This window comes from Cetorhinus maximus, chromosome 9 (genome assembly GCF_964194155.1).
Source record: "Cetorhinus maximus chromosome 9, sCetMax3.hap1.1, whole genome shotgun sequence".
Classification (NCBI taxonomy): domain Eukaryota; kingdom Metazoa; phylum Chordata; class Chondrichthyes; order Lamniformes; family Cetorhinidae; genus Cetorhinus; species Cetorhinus maximus.
Genome location: NC_135887.1, coordinates 39,060,469 through 39,080,031, shown reverse-complemented (window position 1 = coordinate 39,080,031; position 19,563 = coordinate 39,060,469). Strand labels below are relative to the sequence as shown.

Sequence of the window (19,563 nt, the reverse complement as noted above, 5' to 3'; positions counted from 1 at the left end):
CCAGTTAAAGGGGGAGGAATGTAATCATTATGGTTTTATTTAGTGTTAAATTTTCCTTTAAGAATAATAATTGTTAGGCAAGATCACATGATCTGTTGTAACCAATAGGAGAGTAGCGTTGACTACCTCAGCAGTCAGCACAGATATAGAGCTGGAGTTGAAAGCACATGTGTAGTCGCTGCTGAGCATGTTGTAAAGAAACTTAATGCTCCCACGCAAGGAGTGTCTGCAGATCAACTCTCTCATTAATAGTACAACTTGGCCACCTTACAACACAAGCCGGTCAATCAGCAGGGGGCAATCATTGACCAGTTACATTAATTTTCACTATATTTATAAAGGACTTAGACCAAGGAATACAGAGCCATATAATGAGGTTTGTATCTGATACCAAATTAGGTGGCAGAGTAAGTAGTGTGGACAGAAGCAGAAAGTTACAAAGGAATATTGATAGATACACTGACTGAACAAAAGTTCACCTAAGCCACCAAGGGAACTCTGCTGAATCTATGTGGTCATGCCTACACAATTCTTACAATTCGTGACCTATGAATAGTTTCTGTGCTTCAATGCCAAAAGAGCAGCACACGCTGATAGCAGATGAAGCAAAGATACAACCAAAATACTGGAAATGCTGGAAATACACAGCAAGTCTATGCACACCTATAAAAGCAGTCAGGTTTAATGTTTTATGTGGAGACATATCATCACAAGTACAGGAGTGGATGCAGTTACATGAATTGACATTACGGGCTGAATTTTCCCTCCATCGGGGGGGAAGTTAATGGGCGGGCGCGTACGGGCGCGCTTCCAATCGGCGCCCCCGATCAGTGGCGCGGCGCCATTTTACGTGGGCAGGCCAATTAAGGCTCGCTCAGTGTGATGTGCGCACTGAAGTGCTATGCGCTCCTTGTGCGGGCGGGGGTGGGGGTAAGTCCCTAAATCAAGAGTGCGCTCTTTCACGCATGTGCATGAAAGAGTGCACTCATCTGCTTGAGGCTAAGTGCAGCCTCAGGGAGATCGGCTGCACGTGTGAAAAAGACAAAAATAGAAAAATAAAATTTCTCTTACATGTCCCCTCATGTGACAATGTCACATGAGTTGGGACATGTCCATAATTTTTACAAAACCTTTATTAAAATTTTTTTTAATATCCCGCCTGTGAATGAGGTTTCATGTTTTCTCTATTTGCCGCCGGGGCCCCTGGCCTGCCCACCAACCTTAAGGAATCAAGACATCTCACTCACTTCTGTTGAACATATGACTGAACTTATCGTGCATTAACCACGTCATCAATCTTCAAGATACTACGAACTGTTTCTGTAGCTAGTGTCAGGGCACCGAGGGAGACCAGCAAAGGCTGCACAACCAGCTCCTCCAGAATGTTAGAAATGCCACCCTTTCTGACATTAATTCCTGCCGTCTTCTCTCCTTGTGCATGTCTATTCCTCAACTCTGTGACAGTGGAAATAGGATTAAGACCCGCATTTTCAGCCAAAGTAGATGGGATAACTTCTAGTGCATCAGCATATGCACGTACACAGTATGCCTCCATACCACTAAAAGTACGGGAGTATTCAGTTAAACATAGTGCCAGCTCAATCTCAGGAGCGCCACCTCCAGCAATCAATGCCCTTTTCTTTACCAAGCAGCGAATGACACAGAGAGCATCATAAATGGAACGCTCAGCCTCTTCCATTACCAATTTATTAGAGCCACGTACTACAATGGATACTGTTTTTCCCGGATTTGCACAGCCAGTAATCTTGATCAGTTTGCCAGAACCATTCAAACGGATTTCTTCTGCCAGCTCTGCAGTGCCCAACATATCTGGCATGAACTGTTCAACATGGGCAACTGGTTTTATGCCAAGAGTCTTACAGATGAACTCAATATCTTCTCTCTCGATATCTTTGATCACCATAATCTTCATCTTATTGAGGAAATGCAGGGCCAGGTCACTAAGTGCATCCCTGAGAATTGATTTTTGTATCAATAGAACATTGCATCCAGCTTTTTTGATCTGTTTCACCAAGTTCAAGGTTGGACGGGCAGGTCCTTTAATTACTTAATTGACCCTGTCAATGGCCTCAATTGGCCATTGACAGTTCAGCGGGCGTGCAGCTGATTTTGCTGTGCCCCCGCCTTCCTGAAAATTTAAATCGGGCACGGTGACGTCAGGAGTTCCGCCCGACGTCATTTTACGTGTCAGCGAGAGGGCCCCCCCCACCACCCCCCCCGCTCACCGACTCGTAAAATTCTGCCCTACAAGTTTAGGAGTGCAGGTATACTATCATTACAAGATCAGGTTTATGTCATTATGATATCAGAGTGCAGGTAGGCAAACTGACACTACCATGTCCCGAGTATAGGTTTTAATATCTGTCATTGGCTTCATTATCTTGCCAAGAGCCAGATGCCAATGTAATTTAATTTATTTTTTAAGATTTACGGCAAACGAGGGAACATTGAACGAAACAGTAAAGATGGTTTGAGCTTGATGCATCTTTATTCCGTAACATGCTCTTAATTTGGTTTCCCTGTGAAGGAATTCACATATTTCGTGTGCTGAGTGTTATTGGAACAGAATTAGCAAGTGTCATGTCTGAAATACTTTTTGCATTAAGTAGTGCAACAATTTGAGCATCTGTTTTCAAATATTGCTTTGAACTAAGTCTTTCATTTAAATTGCCTTGGTCCTTCGGATCTTAATATTTAGTTTTATTTGGCAACATTGTTGTCTATAAGTGTGGGGCCAGCTGCTAAGTTAGCTTTTTATTCTTTATTACAAATTGGTTTGTCCCTGTGCAGCTGATAAACTGATAATATACTGAGACTGTGGCTCCAAGACAATTGGTTGATGCTTCAGTGACAATGCTTCTGATTTGCCAAGAGGAGGCAGCACACTCTGCAGAATCCATGTGGCCACTCTTACTATTATGACCAGGTAAGAAGAAGTGAATTGGCTCCCCTCTATTCAACCTCCTTGGCTGGTCACAAAAAAGGTTTAAGTTTCTATTTACGAGGACATTTCTTTTCCAAATCCGAATGTATTTGACTTTTAAGCAGTGAGCAATAAGGAGCCAATCAAACAAGGTTATCTTGAGTTCAAGAAAAAGCAAATTTATTAACCACTAAACCTGAGGAAAAATAATAAAATCACAATGTTATACGCACACACTGATATCAGAAATAAGGAAAGTCCAGTAAAAAACATTAAAAGAATATATGGTTATGTGTCCTTTGTTTGTCCTTGAGGTGTAGATTGTTGAATGTTGCAGCTGATTTGGATTAGCTGATTTTGCAGTCAGATATAGAAGATGTTGCAATTATTATGAGATATCAGTTCAACTGGCAGATTTCTAGTGAAGTTGTTTTCTGAACCGCTTAAGACACTTGTTCCAAAACGGAGAGAGGGAGAGAGCACAGCTTTTCAGCCTGTTTCTTCTGCTGAAACCTTTCTTGACACTCCCTGTGTCACTTGCAATCTCTCCTCAGTGTCTGCAGCCCGGCCTGTTATGCTTTACCCATTGTGTATTTCTGTGGGGTTTTGGGTGGGTCTGCCTGTGGCAGCCATTGTTTCAATATCCAGCACTTTGCATATTAGTGTCTCTCCCTTAGTGACAAGTTTCGTTAGATCTTTGACAGTGTCCCTTTCTTCACATTCCCCTGAGCGTGTCTTGTTTGTTTTTTCATCTTCGCCTTGGAAGGCGGCCTTGCATTTTTAAGTAGTTTGTCCTGTCTCATTTCAACTGCAAAGTTTCCAGTCAGTCGAAAGTTGAAAATTCGTATTTTCAAAAATAAAGGGGCAGAGCCTCGTGACACCTCCGTATCAATACAAATGAAATGAGATTCATTCTCATTTCATTACAAAGTATATAAAAAAACACATTCACTCTCTTACTCAAATTGCAGCTGTTCTGCTCTACTATGGTCTTGCTACCCAGGTGACTCTAAACTGTGTTAGGTCTGGATAACAAGTTCTTATGTTGGTTTTTTTCCTTTTCAGGTGCTTGGTTATGAACAAAACCTGTCTTCATTTGAAAAGGTTTGACTGGCGTCAGGGTTCTGAAGTTGTTTATTTTTTTTGGCGGTAGGTATGACAGATAATTTTGACAGTAGCCCAGTGCTTGTTCCTTGCTGTAAATTCAGATTAAGCATCGGTACAAGGGATTCGGCTGGTTTACCCGACTGTTAACTCCCAGATTGCTGGTAATGGCTAAACTGCTCTTTGTTACCTGTAGGAGTTTCTGTGCTTCTCACTGGCCCTGCCTTCATGCTGTTTAGCACAGAGGCTTTTAACAGAGGCAAATTTTTTGGATTTCTAGGTTTGATCAGATTGGTTTTAACCCCTTGCTATCCACCTCTATAACCTATGAAATGATTAGCTTCAACCCAGGCACTCTTACAAATCTGAATCCTAAGTAGGCCAGTGGGCTGTAATTGGATTTTTGCCTCCTGTAGGAATTCTGGTTTTGCGCCCAGCCCTTCATTATTAGTGAATTTTAAAACTTGATCTGTTTCGTCTTGCTTATTAGTAATTAACCCTGCATGAGTTTCCTTGCTATTCCTCCGTGATCTCCATAAGTATTGCCAGCTTTGGGGTAGGGTCTCCTTTCTTCCTCTTTTGTTTTGGGAATGGTCATTCCCCTAACCTATCCCAGGTTCCCTGGAACACTACTGCTCCCAAGTCCTGCTAGCCTGGCTTCAGCTCTTTTAACTTTCTCAGAGTTTACTTTTACTCTTTTTACTGCTGCTGGCCTGGCTTCGGCCTGACTTTGGCACTTTTAAATTCAAATGGCTGTTCCTTAGCCATCACAACAGTGACGGATTCTATCCTGACCCGTTTTACTTCTACTGGCCTAGCTTCAGCCCTTTTAAGTTCCAATAGTTCCTCCTTTGCCACTCTTTCCCCTGTAGGATGTCCGGACCTCTCTCAGTTCCCTGTACCCTTACAGATTCCTGCTGGCTTTCTCTATCTATTTCAGCCTCTCTAGACTGTCCCTGACCTTTTGGGAACACTATTCTCCAGCCTGCCTCGGCTGCCTCTAACCAGACAGTGAGGTCATCCGCCTGCAGTGTCACTTCAGCCTGCTCTGACAGAGTTTGTCTGGCCATAGACTAGGTTACCACAGGGTCAGAGAAAATGCCAGGCACTTTCTACTGCAGCTGTCCTGTCTCCCTGAGCTTGGTTGGCTTTTCTACGACTACCGGGGATGCTGTCACATTTGATCCCACCAGGTCATTGTCAAGGAGCAGGTCGACCCAGTCCACAGACAAACTGGGAAAGACTCCAACAATCACTGGGCCTGACATAAAGTTGCACTCCAGGCGTACCCGGTATAAGGGGATGGGCCTCCTTCAAAACCCTTTATCAACACCTTGGCACTTACTGCATGCTCTGGCGGAAAGGCCATGCCTTTTCCCAGCAGTAGAGTTTAGATGGCCCCAGTATCCCTCAGTATCACTATAGGCTTACCCACCTCGCCCTGGGGAAATGTGGTCACTCTTCTTTTTGACGCAAAATCCTTGTAATTCTCAGGTAATTTTTTAAAATGCACCCAGACTCACAGTAGTGCATTTATAGGGATGTGCTAATCCAGCCAGAGCCATAGTCTGGTCTCCTATCCCCTCTGTCTGACTCCCATTTTCTGCTCAGGGTTTGTGTGCCTCAACAAATCTCACGCGTTTTTCCCATAACCTCCAGCAATCAGCACAGAGGAGTCCTACCTTGCAGCCGTTAAAACACACAGGCTTCTTGGCCTCACTCCTCTTCTCAGCACCAGCCTTTTTTGGCCCTGTGTCTCCAGCTGCCCCTCCTCTCCCAGGCGTGCTCAGTGTCCTATCGCTCTCCCATCTTCTATCATTCTCATTTGGTTGGGGGTGACTAGGGAAAGGTTTCCTTTTGGGATGAGGGTTTGTGGATAAGCTTATAATCATCAGCCAGAGTTGCTGCCTGCCTAGCGCCCGTTACTCTCTACACCTCTGAGTGAGTTCTTATCGGAAAGGGTATGGAGATGTTTGGATTAACTGGCCTCGTGGATGTGGTCAGGTATAGAAGATGTTGCAATTATTACGAGATCACGGTTTCACTGGTAGATTTCTAATGAAGTTGTCTTGTGAACCAGTTAAGGCATTAGTTCCAAAAGAGAGAGAGGGAGAGAGAGCACAGCTTTTCAGCCTGTTTCCTCCACTGAAACCTTTCTTGACAATCCCTGTGTCAGTTGCAATCTCTCCTCAGTGTCTGCAGCCTAGCCTGTTATGCTTCACCCATTGTGTATTTTCAAGGGGTTTTGAGTGGGTCTGCCTGTGGCAGCCATTGTTTCAATATCCAGCACTTTGCATTTTAATGTCTGTTCCTTTGACAGTGACGAGTTTCGGTGGATCTTTGAATTAAAGGAAATGGCTCTGCCCTGCAGCTATACGTTTGCCTTTTCCCTTCACCTTGGAAGGTGTCCTGGCATTTTTAGGTACTTTGTTCTTTTCATTTCAAATCGCAAGATTTCCAGTCAGTTGAAAGCTGAAAGTTCTTTTTTCAAAAAAATTAGGGGTATAGCCTTGCGATGCTATCTAATTCTAATATGCATTATTGGCACTGACAGTCTCTGTGGAGCACAAGCTGACTTTAAATGAAATAAAAGTAAACAGAATTATTAGAAATATTGCAATTCATAGCAAGTCTAGTTCCATCCGTCAAAGGCAGGTTAATGTTTCATGTGGTGACCTGTCATTACAAGCTCAAGAGTGAAGCTATATTAACCGTCATTACAGGGTCAGGCATAAGTGCAGATATGTGAACTCCCAATATAAAATCAGGAAAGAGGATAAACAAGCTAACATTAAAAAGTTAAGGGTGAAGTTTTAGGGACCCTCATAACAAGGCCAGGAGTGAATGTAATAATTGATCAAACCTGGTCTTAATTTCTCCACAACTGGTGGCTGTGCCTTTGGCTACCTCAACCCTAGGTACTCCCTAAACCTTTTGGCCTCTCTTTCCTCTTTTAAGACAGTTTTTAAAATCTACCTCCTTGATTAAACTTTTGGTGTTCTGACCTAATATCTCCTCATGTGTTTCAGTGTTGTATTTTGTTTTATAATGTTCTTGTGAAGTGCCTTGGGACATTTTATTATGTTAAAGATTCAAAACAAATATAAGTTGTTGTATATGAATTGATGTTACAAGGTCAGGAATGTGTGTATACCACTATTACATATCTGGAATGTTAGTATACTAGCTACTGTTAGACGTTTAAAATGTGGATGTGCTATTACTGTTGTGAGGTTGTATGTTGTCTCATGAAGAGGTCTAGAGGGCTTGTATGTTGAACAATAACTGTTTGTTAATAACACATAACTATGTACATATATACAGAATACAGTCGTGACTAGGTGCTATCTTCCCGCTGACTTCTACCAGACTCATCACTACACTCTACTACTACTATGTGATTTTCTACATCATAATGTGGGTAGTACAGTTTCCCCAGTCCCACATTATTCTTTACAGTCCTGGACACCATCATACTACAATTACAAGGTCAGAGGTGCAGTATGCCTATTCTTGTGACAAGTTTGATACCCTGGTGTACTGGCTGCTATTACAAAATCAGGAGTGTAAGCATAACACCTGTGATTACAGGTTTACTGATAAGCTGTGTTAATTGTAGCTGTGTTTTCCACATATCGCCTATTGACGGAACTCAAACTGCACATTCAACAGAGGAGAAGACTACATTGCTGCAGTGCTCCTACCAGATGATCTGTTTTATTTTAGCAAGAAATGGTTTTAATTTAACTGCATTTACTAGCACCTCTCATTTTATATTCCAAACACATCAATGAAGTAACAGTTATATATGCAATCTTTTACACAACCTTCAGATGAACCTGTTTCCACAACTTGCTGACAGGGGGCATTAGGCACGATGATGAAATATTAGAAAGGACAAACAAGGTACACAGAAGCCTCTGAAAGACAAATAGCACTAGAGTAAAGAATAGTTCAGAAGAGTGATCAAAGGTACATGTTGCTGTGTGGAACTATGATTTATTGGCAATAACAAGAGACCTATCTCAAAAAAGTGGAGGATTAAGAATTTAATATTCCTGGTTACAATGTAGGGAAGAAAAATGAGAAGGCAGGAGTGACAGTATTTATTAAATAAACAATTGTAGCGCTAGAAAGGGATAGTATAGTTGAGGGACAGAATCTATTTAGTTAGTCTTAAGGAGCATTAGATGAGCTATTACAACACCGATTGTGTAATCTAGGGCACCAAATACTGGGAAGGAGATAAAGAAGCAAATTTGCAAACAAATTACAGAGAAATGCTATTAACTAATGATAACTGGAGGCTTGAATTATCTTAATTTGGCCTGGGATATTAATAGTGTAAAGGGTAAAGAGGGGAGGAATTCCTGAAATAAGCAGTACTTAAGGTAGAAAATTCACTTGGTCCAGGTGGGATACTGTAGTAATTATGGTTTTATTTAGTGTGTAATGTACTTTAAGAATAATACTTGTTAGGCAAGATCACATGATCTGTAGTAACCAATAGGAGAGTAGCACGGACTACCTCAGCAGTCAGTGTAGAGTTAGAGTTGAAAACACATGTGTATTTGCTGCTGAGTATATTGTAAATTAACGTAATTTTTCCACCCGAGAAGTGACTGCAGCTCAATTCTATCATTACTAGCACAACCCAGCCACCCTACAACAGATACATTCTTTATTACTGAGGGAAGCAAAGATGGAAATTATGGAGTCACTGAGCACATTTTCCCAATCTCCTTAGGTATGGATGTAGACAGGACTGAAGGTTTGCAAATGTTAACCCTGCTCAAAAAAGAGGAGCGGGATTAACCTGGGCAACCAAAGGCCAGTTGGCCTGACATTCATTTCGGGAAACTTTTAGAGTCAAGAACCCTGGGGTAAATTAATTGGCACATGGGAAAGTATGGACTATAAAATGAACGTCAGCACAGATTTGTTAAGGGCACATTATGTTTGACTAATTTGATCAAGTTCTTTGATGAAGTAGTGGAGAGGGTAGGACAATTGACTTTTTGTTTATGAACTTTCAAAAGCATTTAATAAAACACCACATAATAGATTTGTTAGCAAAATTAAAGCCCATGGGATCATTAAGGGGACAGTAGCGGTGTGGTAAGAAGTTAGCTAAGAGAGAAAGCAGAAGTGACTGGTTGTTTTTTTGATTAAAGGAAAGTGTGTAGCGCTGTCTCCCTGGGATTGGTATTAGGATCTCTGTCCTTTTTGATAAATATTAATAACCTGGATTTCGGTATAAGAAGTAATTTAAAGATTGTAGATGATGCAAAATTCAGAAATAGTCTGAACAATGAGATGAATAGTAATAGACTTCGGGATGACATAGACAGACTGGTGAATTGGGCAGACACATGACAGATGAAAGTTAATGCAGAGAAGTGATACATTTTAAAGGAAGTGCAGGAACAGAGAGAACTGGTTGTACATACACAGGTGCTTGGAGGTGACAGGGCCAGTTGTGTGATTGGCTTATTAATAGAGACAAATAGAGTGCAAAATCAAGAAAGTTAAGCCTCAGCTGGAGTGTTGTGCTCAATGCCAGGCACAACATTTTAGGAATGTCAAGCCAAAGAGAGGGAGTAGAAAAGATTTACAAGAATGGTACCAGGTCTAAGGACGCCAGTTATGTGGAGAGGCTGAAGTAGAGGAAGTTTGGAGGAGATTTAATAGAGCTGTTGAAATCTTGAAGCTGTTGAATCATGAAAATTTTTGATAGATTAAATAAGGAGAACTATCTCAAATGGCAGAAGGGTCAGAAATCAGAGGACCCAGGTTTAAGGTGACTGGCAAAAGAACCAGAGGCAACACAAGGTGAAAAATATTTCACATAGTGAGTTGTTGTGACCTGAAATGGACTGCTTGAAAGGATGGCAGTACAGATTCAATAGTAATTTTCAAAATGGAATTGGGTAAATACATGATGGGTAAATTTGACAGGGCTATGAGGAAAGAGCAGGGGATTGGGACTAATTGGATAACTCTAACAAAGAGCTGGCACTGGCATGATGGGCCAAATGGTCTTCTTTTTGTCCTCTATCTTTTTATGATTCTAAGCTGGGATGTTGATATTCACTCACAGTTTATGTCAAGTAGGGAAATGAGGCTGTCTGGTGAGCTGGCATTTGTGCTACCCTTGTCTTGTGCCCTAGCTGTAGGTCACTCATGTCTGGTGTCTCACCACATGCCGATCCCCCCGCTCTAAGTTTTTGTCTAAGTACACGTTGTGTCAATATCTGAGCTGGTGGCTAGGCAGTGTGAGAGTGAGTGGCGGTGTGTCTTCATCATCACTGTCTCTTGCTCCTCCAGCTCTAGCTCCTCCACACTACATGGACATGTTGCAGATCTTGAATATCTGAAAGAGGAAAGGCACAAAGCTAGTTTTGTGATGAGAGGAGGGTGCGAAAGTAAGAAGTGCATGCTTATGCCATCTGCAATTTGTAATTCAGAAAAGATTGAGGGAGGAGGAAATGAGATATGAAAAGGAGGATTATATATGACAGTACTGTTATCTTCACTGGTTTCAGCCTCACTGCTGACCATAGCCATAGGCTGGGATTTTCTGGCCCCATCGCGGGTGGGACTCACTGCAGGTGAGGCGGCCCCCCAGCCAGAAGTTCATTGACTTGCGGTGGCACCGGATGATCCTGGTGGCAGGCGGGTGGGGAAAATCCTGCCCATAGTCATAGCTGCTCCAGTATTGGGGACTACCATCTCCTCCAAGGTGGTGGAGACGTGCAGCTGAGCCTGACCCCCAGCAGTTCAGAGCTGCTGCCCCCAGTTATGCTTCATCATCACCTGCAAGAAAGGGGGAAATGTGTCAATGAGTATGGTACAATGTGTTTGGGTGATTTGACTGTCACGGTGGAATAGCTGCCGTATATGTGAGCTGTGGGTATGAGGCTTGCAGCAGTGTTAAGTTTGTGAGGATGAGGTGAAGCTATGAATGATATGTGTGAGTCCTGATTGATGGAGATTGTTGGTAGGTAAGTGAAGGAGTGTGGTGCATTGAGCAGTTTGTAAGACTAGTAGAGCAATTGATGGGGTATGACATTGATCTTAGCCACTCGTGTGAGGTCATTAACTTCTTGCAGCACTGCATCCTGGTTCTCAGAGCTCGACTCCTGGCATTGACCGACATGACTATCTGGTCTCACTGCCTTTGGAAATTTCACCTGGAGGACCTCCTGGCCCTCTGTGGTTGCTGTTATCTCTGGTGTGGTGCGCTCTGCAATACCGAAGTCAATGGAAATCAGGGGGAAAACTCTCCACTGGTCAGAGTCATACCCAGCACAAAGGGAGATGGTTGTGGTTGTTGGAGGTCAGTCATCTCAGCCCAGGACATCACAGCAGGAGTTCCTCAGGTTAGTGTCCTAGGCCCAAGTATCTTCAGCTGCTTCATCAATGACTTTCCCTCCATCATAAGGTCAGAAGTGGGATGTTCGCTGATGATTGCAGAATGTTCAGCACCATTAGGGACTCCTCAGATACTGAAGCATCTGTGCCTATATGCAGCAAGACCTGGGCAACATTCAGGCTTGGGCATGAAGTGGCAAGTAACATTTGTGCCACGCAAGTGCCAGGCGATGACCATCTCCAACAAGAGAGAATCTAACCATCTCCCACTGACATTCAATGGCTTTATAATCACTGAATTCACCCTCTGTCAACATTCTAGGGGTAACCATTGCCCATAAGCTGATTTGGACCCGCCATATAAATACTGTGGCTACAAAGGCAGGTCAGAGGCTGGGAAATCTGCAGCGAGTAACTCGCTTCCTAACTCCACAAAGCCTGTCCACCACCTACAAGTCAAGAGTGTGGTGGAATATTGTCCGCTTGCCTGGATGAGTGCAACTCCAAGAACACCCTAGGAGCTTGACACCATCCAGGACAAAGCAGACCCCTTGATTAGTGCCCTATCCGCCACCTTATACTTTCAATCCCTCCACCACCAATGCACAGTGGCAGCAGTGTGCACCATCTACAAGATGCACTGCAGCAAGTCACCAAGGTTCCTTCGACAGAACCTTCCAAACCCACAACCTCCACCACCTAGAAGAACGAGGGCAGCAAATGCACAGGGGTACCACCTTCTGCAAATTCCCCTCCAAGCCACTCACCATCTTGATTTAGAAATATATCGCTGTTCCTTTACTGTCGCTGGGTCAAAATCCTGGAACTCCCTCCCTAACAGTACTGTGGGTATACTTACAGCACATGGACTGCAGCGGTTCAAGAAGGCAGCTCATCACCACCTTCTCGAGGGCAATTAAAGATGGGCAATAAATGTTGGCCCAGCCAGCAATGTCCACACCTGATGAAAGAATTTAAAAAAATCAAGCCCACCAGCACAGAATTTTGGAGCCAGCCCTCTGCCATTTTTGTTTCTTTCCCAGGTCAGAATCAGTTGTAGAATGACTTCCAGCAGCTGCTCCACTCAGATTGCATCTCTTCCGTAAGAGGTGCAGGCTGGCTTCAACTAGCATAGGCTAGCTTTAACTTTTACTAGCCTTTTGTGATTTTGTGCACCTTGCTCATGTGCAGCCACTCAACAACACGCTTAATCCTGGCTGAATGCTACGATCATGTAAATTTGAAGGTAGCACAAAGTTTGCTTGTAGTCTGAACTGGAAGCAACAGGCAGGGGCTAATTTCATATCGCAAACCCTATGCCCATTTCTGGGGGGTTATTGAACTTTGCCACCTGACCCTCTATACAGACCTCAAATCGCTAATCCACTTAGCATAGGGTCCTATTTCAAAATGAGGAGCATGATTTGATCAGTTTTTAAACAGACATGCAGCAAATATTTATACTGGGCTAGCCCCAGAAGAATGTTCAGCTCTCATACTTATAGCTACCAGAAATGAATATTACTGGAGGAAGGTTAATTATTTGCTTAGAATCAATATGAAACAATGACCACACCAGGTTCTGGATAATAACTACCTCTTTGTCTCTGCCATGCACTCCAGCGGAACGAATTGCAGCATCTACTAATTTTGGTTTATCCCCATTTACTGTGTATGAATTCCTGACCGCATTTAATCATATACAACAGGAAACTGCCATTTTACTACTCAGCTTGGTAATAGTACTCACTTTTTAAATCAGAAAGCTTTCTTGTAACTTGGTAAATTTATCTCCTTCTGGGTGTCCCATTCTAAAGAGACCATTGTCTTCATTATTGTATGTATCTGAGAGAGGACAAGTAAAACTTAGAGCAAAGAAATTCTGGAAGGAATGTACCATTATTCAGATAAATAAAGTTTACATAAAATTGCCATAAGCTTATGAATACTACGTAAGCATTTTGGTAACACTAAGTGATGTTGAAGAGGTGTTTGTTGCATCTTTTCCGAAGTCTTGTGGTTTTTTTTTAGTCTTTGCAACTAAAAGCTCCATCTTCATGACCAATTGAACTGTTCTCCTCCATGATATGTTTTGACAAGCATTAAAATTTGCATTAATGCTGCTTAGAACATTTTATTTTGCAGAGAGAGAGAGCAGAATGAGCCTTGGTTGAGTGAGGCATTAAGGTGAGGTCCTTTCTGCCTGTTTAAGTGGATGGAAATGATTCCATGCCATGAGTATTCTTTATTTAACTCTATAGTCTTTCCACTGTCTTAAAGGTTCATTTCCAGGATGGTTGGGATGATTTTGGCCACAGTGACAGTACTTCTGCCTGAAATAAATCCTGCTGCACAGGAACCTTTGAAGAGAAATCTGCTGGCCAAAACCATGGCCAACCAACCAGCTAGAGGAGTCCTTGAGCTTTTCTCACTGGATGGAGAGCTACCTGAGAGAGGATTTACTGAGGGATCAAGTATTGAGTAGGCATCTCAGCCACACATGATCTGTCTTTGTAGTCCAAAATGGGCACTCTAAGTTATTCAGAGGAATCCATTCTCATTCAATAAATGTTAATGACACTAGATTCTCAGCAGCTTCAGACAGTGGGTAGAATCCTTGGCTCATTGGTGTCTGGATGCAGGAGGCCACCAATTTGACTATTACCTGAGGTCTGAACATCCTGGTATATTCTGGGCTCTGTTATTGCAGGTAATTCTCCTTTCACTTTGTAGACCTGGAGACTGAGAACTGACACACATGATGGTATTCTCCATTATTACTTGTACAATCACTGTTCAGGACCTCCTATTTTTAAGCCAATTAACCCTATGGGATTGTTGCTCTTTGGGTTATGGGCTTGGTTACAATCGAGTGTCTGGAATTGGGAGAGGGAAACATCAACAAGAATTCCTGCTTCTGATTTCACTCCAATGGCTGTTCATTCACTCCCACTTAGTGGAAAGTGGAAAGGGCAGGGTTGGTATTATAGAAATAAAAGCAAAATATTGCAGATGCTGGAAATCTGAAATGAAAACCGAAGTGCTGGAAATATTCAGCAGGTCTGAGAATGACTCTTCTGAAGAAATGTTTGCCCTGTTTCTCTCACCATAGACATTGCAGACTTGCTGAGTATTTCCAGCATTTTCTGTTTTTATATTGGTAAGATATAATACGGACTGCTGATGTCACTGTCAGGCTCACACATTAAATAGGGCCACTTGGGAGAGCTTCTGGACAGTTATCAGTGCACACTGAATTGTACCTCTGTGTAGGCCAAATCTTACAGAAGAGGAGAAAACCAGGGTAAATGGGAAAAAAATGAACCATTCCGCATCATGTGAAATTTCAAATCTACATCCTATTGGCCAAAAAAAGGCATCTTGGGGCTTAATTTACTGGTGAACTTAATTTTGTTTTTAAAAAATACATACATTATGTTGCCAAATATCTTGCCTGATGAAGGTCATGATAACCAAACAGTCCTCTGAATTGTGCCGAGTACACCCAATTGTGTTTCTCTGAGAAGTATGCAATGTAAATGCTTGCAGGGTTGGAAATTCAGTTCAGCTGGGTGCATCCTTCTGAAGTAATGACAATTTATCAAGCTGAAAATCCAACTCAAAATCACCACTGCCAGAACAATGCAGCATGGCTTAGTGCAGCAAGTACAATTGACTTGATGAAACAGGGAGGAGGTGCCTTTGGGTTGAGTTGAGATGGTGTTCTTAGTGATGGTAGATTGAAGCTAAGCCAATGCTTTGTGGCCAAACTGAGGAAACTCTTTTCGAGTTACCAACAGTCACAGATTGCAACTTCTTTCGAGTACAATCACAGTTCTTGGTTTTCCAGGAGTGGGACATGAACCCACAACCCTCTGATTCAAAGGCGAGGGTGCTATGAACTGAGCCACAGCTGACACCTCCCAAACTGAGGAATCAGAACCTGAGCCAAGCAGGTCTGTAGCACTGAAGATAATTGTTGAAGATTGAACAGCCAGTATCTGGATGGGCAATAAATGTTGGGCTAGCCGTGCTGTTATTGGAAATGATTACTTCTGATAGTCCGTGAATTGCAAAACTCTGACGTGAAGGGTTCTCAAAATTCCCACATTTTTCATATCATCAACAAGGATATGACTTTTGGACTTTTATGGCAGAGGACCCAACTGCTGGGTTAAGTGTAGAACCCTGCAGCCCATGAAGGCCTGGGACTGGACATGCCCGGGCTTGTTGCGTGCAGTGTGGATTGCTGCCTGGAACCAAACGAGAGGAGACAGAATACACATTCTTCCCTTTATAACGATCAACCCAGAGAAAGACTTCATCTTACATGAAACTAAAGCCCATCAAAACCTTGCATAAATAATCACTACTAACTACTAAGGCATGAAGGCAGCCATCAATGCAATTATGCGAACCTATCAATACTCCACATATACAATGGCTTTCAGTTCAAGACTAGTTACGGGGACAGGAAGACAACGATAAACATCATGCGAGCCCATTAAAAACAACGAGACAACAATCACCTGGGGAAGCCCACCAAAATCAGACAAAGAACTAACCTTGATTTGGTTTCAGATAAGAAATTCGAAAAAATAGTATAACTGGGTCACCAGTTATGAAGGTGGAGGGGACACAGTGGGGTGAACAGTTTTTAGAGAGATTGAAGCAGAGTTTTAAGCAGGGAGCTGAGCTAAGCGGAGGAAGGCGATCTGAAGGGTGAGCAGTTTTTGGAGCGCTTGAAGCAGAGTTTAAGCAGGGAGGAGATCTGGAGGTTTGCAGGCCCACAGGCAACATCATGACGAGGGGCATGGGGTGGCAGGCTCAACCGAAGACAACAAGGATGCAACCACAGCCGTCCACGAAGATCGACCACCCACAACCGCGCCCTCCACCCAACTGAAGAACCTTCGCAGATTCCACAGACCAGGACCATGTGGAGATGGCAGGCCCCAGAGGACACAAAGAGCATACCCCACGACTGCAACCGGCTTACCTGGCTGGATTTCAAACTGTCAAGGAACCCTGGTTGGTGAGCATGATCCCTGATCTCTCCTAGTTCAATTTAGTTAGGTTTTGGGGGTGGGACAAGGGTAAGGGGATTAGTAGCGTGATTTTCCCTCGTTATGCCGTGTGTTCCCCATTCTTAACTAAGTGTACTTTGTAGGTCTGTATAATCTCAGTGTAATCCTAATGTTATAAGTTCATTTGTGACTTCAATAAACCCAGTTTTTTTTTCCTTGCACCAAAACCAGTTGTCTGCTGCACTTTGTCACAACCTCCAAATAAGTCCAAGGTCTAGAACCCAGGGAGTGGGAGTGATTCGGGCCGCTCAAAAGTCAGAGGTGAAGCTGACACACACTACCACCCCTACAGACGTAGTTTTTCAATTGTAGTGCCCGACATTGGTGACTTCACCTCATATATGTCCAACCATTTTGAATGGGCTTTGACAATGAGCAGAATCATTGTTCCCAGGAGAGGTCCAGCGTAGTCAATGTGTAACCACACCCAGGGTCAACCTGGCCACTCCCACGGGTGAAATGGAGCTGTCGCTGGAAACTTTTGCAGTTGCTGACATTGCACACAGTGCTTTATAAACTCTCTATTTCACCATCCGTCCCAGGCCACCATAGATAGCTGTGTGTTATGCTCTTCATTCGGGAAATTCCTGGATGGGCACTGTGAGCTCAATTAAAAGTGGCTCCCTTCCCTTTGGAGGAACTATCACTCGTGCTCCCAAAATAAGATGCCATCCTGGCTGGTTATTTCATGTCTTCTGTTGAAGTACAGTTTCATTCCATCAGATACCGGGCTCCTGAGACAACCATGTAGCACTTGTTCTCGTACTTGAGGTAGGATTGGGTCCCGAATTGCCTGGCCTCTGATCTGTCGAGCACATACTGGTGAGGAATCTAAGAAATTTAACAGTAAAACAACTTACTGTAGAACTGGGACGTGCTCATCATTTTCTTATAAAGGCAAACGACTAAGGGCATCGCAGTTTATGATTTGATTTTCAGGCCTATGCATGAAAGCTGCCAGAATTAAGGCCCTATTAGTATTTCTGTATCTTCTTTCTAAGTGCCTTCTTCTTTCAACCACAGACTTTAATCTCGGCCTTCTTTTTGACCTCACTACTGGCCAGATTTCTCTCAGATGCAAGTTGAACTTGTCTGAGCTCAGTGGCTGAGTCTCCCAGAATTTCATTATCTTTCTGCTGTTTGGGAAATTCTGTGACTTTTGCTTCTAAAGCCACTTTGGTTTCATTTAGCTGATTCTTCAGCTCTTCTGTCTCTTTATTGTATTTATTTGCTGCCTCCTGGAAAATTGAACATTGTTGCACCTTCTTTGCCAACTGATTCTTGAGTTTAATCAGAGAGGTGCTGAATTCTTTCTGTTTCTCTTCATACTTTCCCAGAGGTACAAACTTTGACCTGAGGGAATCTTGTAGCATGTAAAGGTCATTCAACAGGTTTTCTTTTTCCTTGCAAAGGTTGCTCACCTCGTCTTGAACTCGGTCATCAAGCAGGGTCTCTTTGAGATCCTTCTGCTGTTCTTCAGTTTTGGCTTAAGACAGCCTGCATTTCTTCAGGTTGTTGAGTCCTTACACACTCCTTTTTCAAAACAGGAATGCTTCCAGCTTCCTTTTGGAATCTCAGTGGCCAATCAAGGTTGATTTCTCTTAGCCAATGTCACCCTAGAAGGCTTGGTCCTCTGCCTATCAATACTAACACTGGTAGCTTTGCCGATTGGCTTCCATAATGGACAGTTACTCTGCTTATGGCCAGCGCCATCTCTAGTGCCTTCTTGACATCCAAATTCACTTTGGACAATAAGCTTTTATGAATAGTGTCCTCTTATACACCACACACTAAACGATCTCTGAGCATGTCATTCAGAGCCGTACCAAACTCACAATGTTCCGTTAGCTGCTTCAAATTTGCCACGTAGCATGCAATTGTCTCACCTGGGGCTCTATTTTGTGAATGAAACCTGAACCTCTGCTTCATGACTGAGGGCTTGGGTTGAAAGTGACCCTTCATAAGGTTGACCAATTCATCGAAATTCTTTGAATCTGAGGCACTGGGTGCTGTCAAACTTCAAATCAAACCGTAGGTTTTGCTCCCACAAGTACTCAAGAGGATCACTCGCCTATTCTCTTCCCCCATAATGTCATTTGCTTGAAAGAAGAATGTGAGGCGTTCTATGTATTGAGTCCAATCATCTGTGGCTGGTTCAAAAGGATCAATTCTCCCAAATTGTGGCATTTGGAGAGGGGATAACTTCCTCAATTCTAATGGAGCTTGCTACTTACAATCACTGGGCGAGGCACAGTGACGATTTCTTTTTAACTTGATTTCTTCTGTTCAATCCTGTTTTATCCTCGTTACCAGTTGGTTGTTGGGTGGCTGAGTTGTGCTGTTAGTGATAGAATTGATCTGCAGACAATTCTTGGGTGGAAACAGTAAGTTTATTTACAATGTACTCAGCAGCAACTACACGTGTGCTTTCAACTCCAACTCTATCTCTACACTGACTGTTGAGGTGGCCCGTGCTGTTCTCCTATTGGTTACTAAAGATCATGTGATCTTGCCTAACAAGTATTATTCTTAAAGGTATGTTGCACACTAAATAAAACCATAATTACTACAGGCGTTAATGAGGACGCAGCAACTTGTGAAAAGGTCATTAAGGCCTTCGATTCGTATTTCAATTTTCGGTCCAGTTTGTGAGCAATAGAGGTACCGGCACACTCACTAAAAAGCAGACCCAGACGGAAGAGAGGGCATTTGCTACCATTATCCAGGGCACCTGTTGTGATGCAAGCAAACCCCATAGGGGCAATGAATGCCCCACCATACATGCTGAGTGTCATTCCTGCCTGAGGCAGAGCCATTTTAAAGCGGTATGCTGCAACATAGCCTCCTTCTCAAAAATGTAAAGGGAGGTCAATCAGAGCAAGCAGTATCCAGGAAATAGAAGATACAGAGGAACACAAAGTGCCTTTCCTGGGTGAAGTTGCAAAATCTAAGGAGAACTTACGAAGTGCAGACATCATAGTCAATGGCCACAAAATCAATTTTAAGTTGGACACAGGGGCAGGAGTGTCAATTCTTTCTAATATGGTACAGTGG

At 43.0% G+C, this 19,563-nt stretch overlaps 1 pseudogene; it reads right to left on the bottom strand.

Annotated features, from left to right (window-relative positions):
* Positions 1 to 1,226: 1,226 nt before the first annotated feature.
* On the bottom strand, positions 1,227 to 19,484 carry LOC144684300 (T-complex protein 1 subunit delta pseudogene; annotated as a pseudogene).
* Between the last annotated feature and the right edge of the window lie 79 nt (positions 19,485 to 19,563).